Below are 8,007 nucleotides of genomic sequence, written 5' to 3'. Positions count from 1 at the left end.
AAAACGGATTATTCTGCAGCGTGGATGGACTCTGAGACAACATGACTCATTAGAAAAGATGATAATGTTTTAAAAAAGGGAAGACAGTAAAATAAAAAGAAAGGTCTCACTACAGGTGGATAGACTCAAGAAACCCACAGCCCTGCAATTGTAAGACCTGTAAAGGTTGTTAATAACAGGATGTCTTGGGGAGGGCTCCCATTCCTAGGGTTGCCATAAGTTGAAGCTGACTTGACAGCAATTAACAATCAACATTTTTCATTAAAAATGTACAAAAAATGGCACATTTCTTCATACAGAGCATGGAAAGAATGTTGTTGTTGTGTGCCATCAAGTCATTTTTGACTTATGGCGACCCTAAGGCCATACGTTATGGGGTTTTCTTGGCAAGAGTTGTTCAGAGGAGGTTTGCCACTGCCTTTTCCTGACAATGAGAGCGTGCAACTTGCCCAAGGTGACCCAGTGGGTTTCATGACCAAGCAGGAATCAAATCCTGGTATCTAGAGTCAACACTCAAACCACTATGCCACCCTGACTTGTGTGGAAAAAAATGTAGGACTTTTAGAAAATTAAAGATGAAAGGAGTAGCAGATTAATCCATCTAGGCTCAGGAATTCCATCCTCACCAAATATCCCGATTTGCCAAGGACAGTTGTGATTAATCCTCTGTTGCCTCACTTTCAAAGATGCTTTTAAAATGTCCCAGTTTCTCTATCCTCCTACCACTTTCCCCCTTTATCCTCAGCTTCCTGAAAAGTGAGTTCAGAGTGAAAAAGTAGTTTGTGCTCAGTTAACTCAGCAAGGGGAAGAGGAGAGGGCAAATCTTGCCTTTCCCACAGGGCTCAGGCAAAAGAAAACTATTGTAGCCTCTCCTACCTTGTATGTGCTTTCTCCTTAACAACTTTTGTCATCTTTGACCACACACAGATGTTGTCTGGCTATATGTGTCCTGTTTTTCATCTGAAATGCTGCAGGATACAGAATTTGGTCCTTAATTGATAAAAATCTGGTTTTTGTCTCTATCTATTCTTCTGCATTATCACTGATTTAAGATTGCCACTTTTTTCTATAAAGGCTCTTTGCCCTTAACATCTGCACAGCAAGCAGGTTCTCTCCATGCTTATGATCGCTACGCCCATTGAATCTTTCCCATCTAAACTGGGGAAATTTGAATTTCAGCTTTGTTTTGAATAATTTGGCAGAATTCACCAAGTTTTTGACATTCTGAATGGAAAGAATGTAAGATTTTTTAAAACAACAACAACATGATATGCGGAAGAAAGCAAAACTGGGAGATTTCTCCATCCCTAGTTCAGCCCACATTCAAACTAAAAAGCCTATAGCAGCAGGACAATACAGAGACTACATGCCCTGTAAATAAAGAGCTGTAGGCTTTAGGAAGAAGCAATACACAGTACCAGGGATGCTTAATTTCTCTATTGTAGAGCATTTTGATGAAGCAGATAACAACAATAACAATAATATTACAGTAATAACCACTTTTATTTATATGTTCCGCCTCTTCCAAGGATCGAAGCAGGATTAAAATAATACAATGCAATTGAACAGTCAATAAAATACTAATACTGAATTATACATCCCTATTAGTTCCTTAAAATCTCCAAACTTCAATTCATATACCATCATACTTAGAGAGGAGGATCTTCATCATCATCTCTATACCAAATCCGATGGGAAAGCCTGCTGGAAGAGATCCATCTTTACTGCCTTCTTAAAGGCATCTAAGGTAGTGATAAGACGGATCTCCTCCAGCAGACTATTACATAATTTAGGGGCTGCAGCAGTGAATGCTCTGTGGGAAGGTGTGGTTAATCGAGTATTACAATGTTCCAACAAATTCTTCCCTGATGTTCTGAGTGTGCGGGGTGGATTATGTAGGGAGGGGTGTTCCTGCAAGTAATTCGGGCCCGAGCCATGTAAGGCTTTAAAGGTAATAACCAACACCTTGTATTGCGCCCGGAAGCTAATTGGCAGCCAGTGGAGAGATTTTAACACTGGTGTTATATGGTTAAATCTAGAAGTACTGGTGACCAACCTGGCTGCTGCATTTTGAATCAGTTGAAGCTTCCAAACTTGGTACAAGGGTAGCCCCAAGTAGAATGCATTACAGAAACCTAAATGAGAGGTTATCAGTGCATGTACCACTGCTTTAAGGTCCCTTTGGTCCAGGTAGGAGCGCAGTTGGCGTATCAGCCGAAGTTGGTACCAAGCACTCCTGGTCATCGCATTTACTTGAGATGACAGCTGTAGTGATGAGTCCAGGAGTACTCCCAAACTGTGAACTTCGTCCTTTATGGGAAGTGTGACCCTGTACACAGGGACGTAGCTAGGATGTTAGGAAGGGGGGGTCCAGACTAAGTGCCACCATTATAATGGGGCTTGGGTGCGGCAGCATGGCAGCACACACCATTCGTTTTTCTAATGGAGGGGGGCCTGGACCCCAAGAAACCCCCCCCCCCCCCGGCTATGTCCCTGCTGTACAGGACTGGACTATCAAAATTCAAAATCTGAAGGATTTGAGAAGATGCAAATTCAACGTTTACTATACTGTCTTTGATGTATCCTAATTCTGACAATGACTGCTTTTGGCAATGTACTTTTGTCATTAGTTTATACTGCAGAGTTTGTTGTTCATGTTGTTGATGTTGTTATGAAACTATTGCTACCCTACATCTTCGCTATCATTCCCAACACAGACAAAATGCAGCTAAACAACAATAAAAACAAAACTGATTTAAAATAACTGAAAACAGCAAAAGTGACAGCAAGAGTAAAATGCTATAGGACACCAGACAAAAAGCAGCATACAATTGAAGCTTAAAATGTTTCAACAAACTGCAGACTGGAATTTTTGTTTTGTCTTGCAGAAATAGCACATTTTTTCAGATGAGGCTTGCCATTGCCTTCCCCTGAGATTGAGACTGAGGACGTTATCAGACAAGGGAAATTGGAAGTATAATCCAATGGCAATCTGAACACAATCATGGGGTTTAACGTTATTGCGTGATAGACTACCACACGCAATTTCGGGCAATGAGAAGTCAGTCCGAACGCAATCATGGGGTTTCACATTATTACGTGAGAGGTGAGAGGTGATCACATGCAATTTCGGGCAATGGCAAGCTATTTTCAGTCAATAGGAAGTCGGTTCAAACACAATTCGAGTTCACGTAAATTCGCTGAACAAGTGAATTCACGTGAATGCGTTCTGGCTCCATTTTCTTTTCATTTGAAATTAAAAGAAATTCCTTCCGTGTGATAAATGTAGGCTCCATAATCTAGAACTCAAACCACTACCCACACTGGCTCTCATGACATTCCACTTACTCATATCTAAATCTGGATCCAGCCCTCTGTTCACTACATGACTTTGATCTGTATATTATCATTACAATGAGTGAGTGTTCCAAGATGAAAGATTAAAATGTAAGGTGCTTAAAATGTAAGGTACATCAAGGATATATTGGGGGAATTTATGATTCTGTGTGAGTAACACACAATAGTATAATGAAGCAGGGAGAATAATTGTTTCATCCTCCCTGCTTCTCTTCATGCTTGAAATCTAAGCTTCATTCTTGAACTGACATGTCATTGTCTTGGCCACTGTTCCCAGCAGAGTGATGTAACTAATCTGTTCTCATTCTCTCTCTCTCTCTCTCTCTCATTCAGTTTTCCATGAAGAGAAGGACCATGCCAATGAAGTCATGGGAATGAAAACTCCATCTGATTCCAAAAACACTATAGTGCAGAACAAGAGAAGTCAAGGAACCTGGCTTCCATGGTAGCTTGTCATCCTTTGTATACGACTATATCCTCAAACTGTGTTATTAGGCAACAAATAATTTGCTGTGTGGCAGAAAGTGTCTGTCCCACTAAGAAAATATGTATTCTTCCCAACCCTCCAACATCTCCTCTTATTCTCAGAGAAAATAGATTCAGAGAAAGAAAGTGGGAAACTGGAAGAAGAAAGATCAATTATTTAAATATGCAGGTGTCTTGACACTACTGGCAGAAAATAGCAAAGATTTGGAACAACTACTGATGAAAATTAAGGAAGAAAGTGCAAACACAGGGTCACAGCTGAATATTAAGAAAACAAAAGTAATGACTATAGAATTACATACGTTTAAAATGAGTGATGAATGCATCAAAATTGTCAAACATTTTCTATAACTTGGCTCAGTCACTAATCGAAATGGTGATTGTGATCAAGAAATCAGAAAAAATCTATGACTTAGGAGGTCACATAAGCAGGTAATAGATATGATCCTCAAGTGTAAAGATATAGTTGTTGTTGTTGTTATGTTCCTTCAAGTCGTTTCCAATGTACGGAGACTGTAAGGCCATATCACAGGGGTTTCTTGACAAATTTCTTCAGAGGGGGTTTGTTATTGCCATCCTCTGAGGCTGAGCGACTGTTACTTGCCTAAGGTCACCCAGCAGAATTCGAACCCTGCTTTCCAGACTTATAGTCCAACACTCCAAAACTACACCATGCTGGCTCTCCCAAAAATATTGAATATCAAAGTAAGGATCACCAATGTCACAGTATTACTAATTTCTATGCATGGATGGGGGCGGGGGGGGGGGGAAGAGCTGTAACAACAAAAAAATAACTCATCTGAAATGTGGTGATGGAGGAGAGTTCCATTGATACCATGGACCACCAAAATGACAAATAAATGGGTTAAATAGTAAAGGCTGAACTCTCTAGAAGGAAAAATAACTAGACTGAAGTTGGCATATTTTGAGCATATGATGAGATGGCATAATTCATTGGAAAAGACTGTAATGCTTAGTAAAATTAAAGGCAATTGGAAAAAGAGAAAGGCCACATTACAGATGGATTGATTCAAGAAATGGTGCCACAGCACTGAGTTTGTAAGACTTGATCAGAGCTGATATTAACAGGGTCTCTTGGAGGTTTTTCATGCAAAAGGCCACCATAAATCAAAGTAGATTTGCCAACACATAACAAAGAAAATATGGAGGGAAAGCATCAGTATTGAAGCATCGGCATTTAAGAGGCAAACATCCCTACCCTACATTCAGGGTACTAGCTCTAGAAGGCAACATAGGCCAATAATCTAAAAGCTGAAGATTTCACTGGACTAGGAAATATTAAGGTCAGAGGCATGTTGTAGAGATAAACTACAAAAAGACATATTATAACCATTGCTGAGAAGAAGGAAACTAAATTGTGATATATAAACAGAAAATACAGACACATTAATGTAGGATTTTTTTTATTGGGGAAAAATTTTATGAGATATAGTAGCACTCTGAAGAATTTGTTACAATTTACAACTCAGTATAAAAACTTAGAAAGATGTATGCAATTACATCTCTAGTGAAGACTTTCTGGATTTTATTCCAGGCTTGACAAAAAGACAAAAAGAAATGCCCCTTTTCTTCCCAACCCAGAATGAACATTTGTGTTAACTGAACTTGTTTTGAGTTATAATCACCTCTGAGCTATTTGCAATTCCTCCACATTTGCATCATCTGTAAAACCTAATGAGTGTACAGTATGTCATCTTGGATCTTTCTAATGCACGTCATTAAGCAAAACTACAAATAAGGCTAAATGTAAAACCACCCTTGCAAAATTACAATTCCTGTTTTATCCATGATTAATAATGATCAATAGGCTACCAAACCTGTCCATTGCCTTCATGAATTTTACTTAAATGTACACATTGGGCTCCTCCAGATGGGATAAAGGTGTTTGCAACATTTGTTGCTGCAAAGTTCTTGGGGCTTTTTAAAAAAAATCCAAGCAACATTTTTATTGTCCCAAAGTATTTCTGACAAATCTCTGCTCCAGCTGCACATTTTTATCCCCATCCTTGAATGTGAGTTTTTAAAAAGACATATCAATCTCAAGGGACATGTCTACATCAGTAATTCTGGTTTCTACCAGGTTTGTGAAAGGCACTAACCACTTCTGAGTATTCCAAATCTTATGAAATTCATGGGGGTCACCATAACTTCACAGGTGACTTGAAGAAACACTCACACACACCCAATGATGGGTATGGTGATGTTGGCTAGAAAGATAAAAGTAAGATTCTTTTCTAATCCTCTTCTTCTCCATCCTCATCTCTTTTTTCTTTTCTTTTTTTAAATTAATAGCAACTTACTACATCAGTGCACTAGTGAAATTATACTTTGGCATTACAGCAGTATAAAACTGAGAAAAACTTCTAAAAATTCAGAGACCATAAGCTCATACCCATGATTTAAAATAAAATTAAAATAAAATAAAAAGAAAGAAATCTTTGGAAGAACCCTAGTGCAAATCTGATAAATTGCTATAACCAGTAACAAGCAACCCCAAAACAGAATGGAGACGGGTGCACTCCATACAGGTGTAGTGATGTGTGAGGGAATAATTGTCTCACCAGTTGAAATTTTCTTTTGGTGAAACCTTTTTAATAATGACCAGTGTCCCAACCCTTCTGCCCTTACCCTGTCGTTTTTTCTGTACCTACTCAATGAAAATTGTCTCACTACATCCATGGTACAGACACAGAACAAGTGGAAGTGGAAGTGACAACAACTGGCAAAATCCAACAATATCCAAGAAGTTATGCTGGAAGAGCTCACATCTTTTTAGACCAATAACAAAAATTAATTCTGCCAAGTGTACTAAAGTAACAGCCATTCTCAGATATTTTAAACACATACTGATTTAGCATAGCCAAAATAAAATTGTGGGATACTAGCTACAGTTACCCCTAAGCTCAGGTCAAATAGTTATGTATAAACTGCAACTGAATTTACCTATTTATGCATTTACCTACCTACCCATTTACCTACGTATGCAAATAAAGTTTACAGTAAAAGGTTTACAAGGACAAGGTGGTAACATTTGGTGCAAATAAGCTTCATTAGGGCTTAGCTTAGTCACAACTATCTTCCCATGTCACCATGTTCTTCAGTGCACCAATAACTTTAGATTCTTGTAATGTATGTGAATGTGTTAGAGGCTGCAGTCCTATCCTACACACAGGTATAGGATAGTCCCATTGAAAAACATATTGAAAATACATACTGACTGACTGAAGAACCTACTTATCTACAGGACCTATCAGGTTTCCCTTAATTCTCTATTGTCAATCTAGCTTTATCAGTTATCTATCCAGCTTTGATCCCTATAATGTTCCCATAATCTCAAAGAATCAAACACTGAGAGCAGCGGGTACAAAAGCCGGGAAACCGGCCCTCCTGGACACGCCCCCCTCTGCCTCCTCGCCCAAGGGACCACCGACGCCGCCGCTGCTGGGACTGCGCCTCTCGCCGGGCGGCCTCCTCCCGGTGGTTTCGAAGGTGCGCAGCTGCACACCGCCCCGGGAGTGCCGCCCACGGACTTTGGGAACTCCGCGGTGGGGGACCCTCTTGAGACTCTGGGCTCGGCCTGGCTTTGGCGTTTGGCGGCCAGGTGCGAGTGGGGCCCTTTAAGACACCTGGGGGAAAGTTTGGGAGGAGCCCGCTGGTGAGAGCAGCGGGTACAAAAGCCGGGAAACCGGCCCTCCTGGACATGCCCCCCTCTGCCTCCTCGCCCAAGGGACCACCGACGCCGCCGCTGCTGGGACTGCGCCTCTCGCCGGGCGGCCTCCTCCCGGTGGTTTCGAAGGTGCGCAGCTGCGCACCGCCCCGGGAGTGCCTCCCACGGACTTTGGGAACTCCGCGGCGGGGGACCCTCTTGAGACTCTGGGCTCGGCCTGGCTTTGGCGTTTGGCGGCCAGGTGCGAGTGGGGCCCTTTAAGACACCTGGGGGAAAGTTTGGGAGGAGCCCGCTGGTGAGAGCAGCGGGTACAAAAGCCGGGAAACCGGCCCTCCTGGACACGCCCCCCTCTGCCTCCTCGCCCAAGGGACCACCGACGCTGCCGCCGCCGCCGCTGCTGGGACTGCGCCTCTCGCCAGGCGGCCTCCTCCCGGTGGTTTCGAAGGTGCGCAGCTGCGCACCGCCCCGGGAGTGCC

The sequence above is a fragment of the Sceloporus undulatus genome, chromosome 3, assembly GCF_019175285.1.
Source record: "Sceloporus undulatus isolate JIND9_A2432 ecotype Alabama chromosome 3, SceUnd_v1.1, whole genome shotgun sequence".
NCBI classification, from domain to species: Eukaryota; Metazoa; Chordata; class Lepidosauria; order Squamata; family Phrynosomatidae; genus Sceloporus; species Sceloporus undulatus.
The sequence above is the reverse complement of the archived record's forward strand: the minus strand, read 5'-3'. Positions refer to the sequence as shown.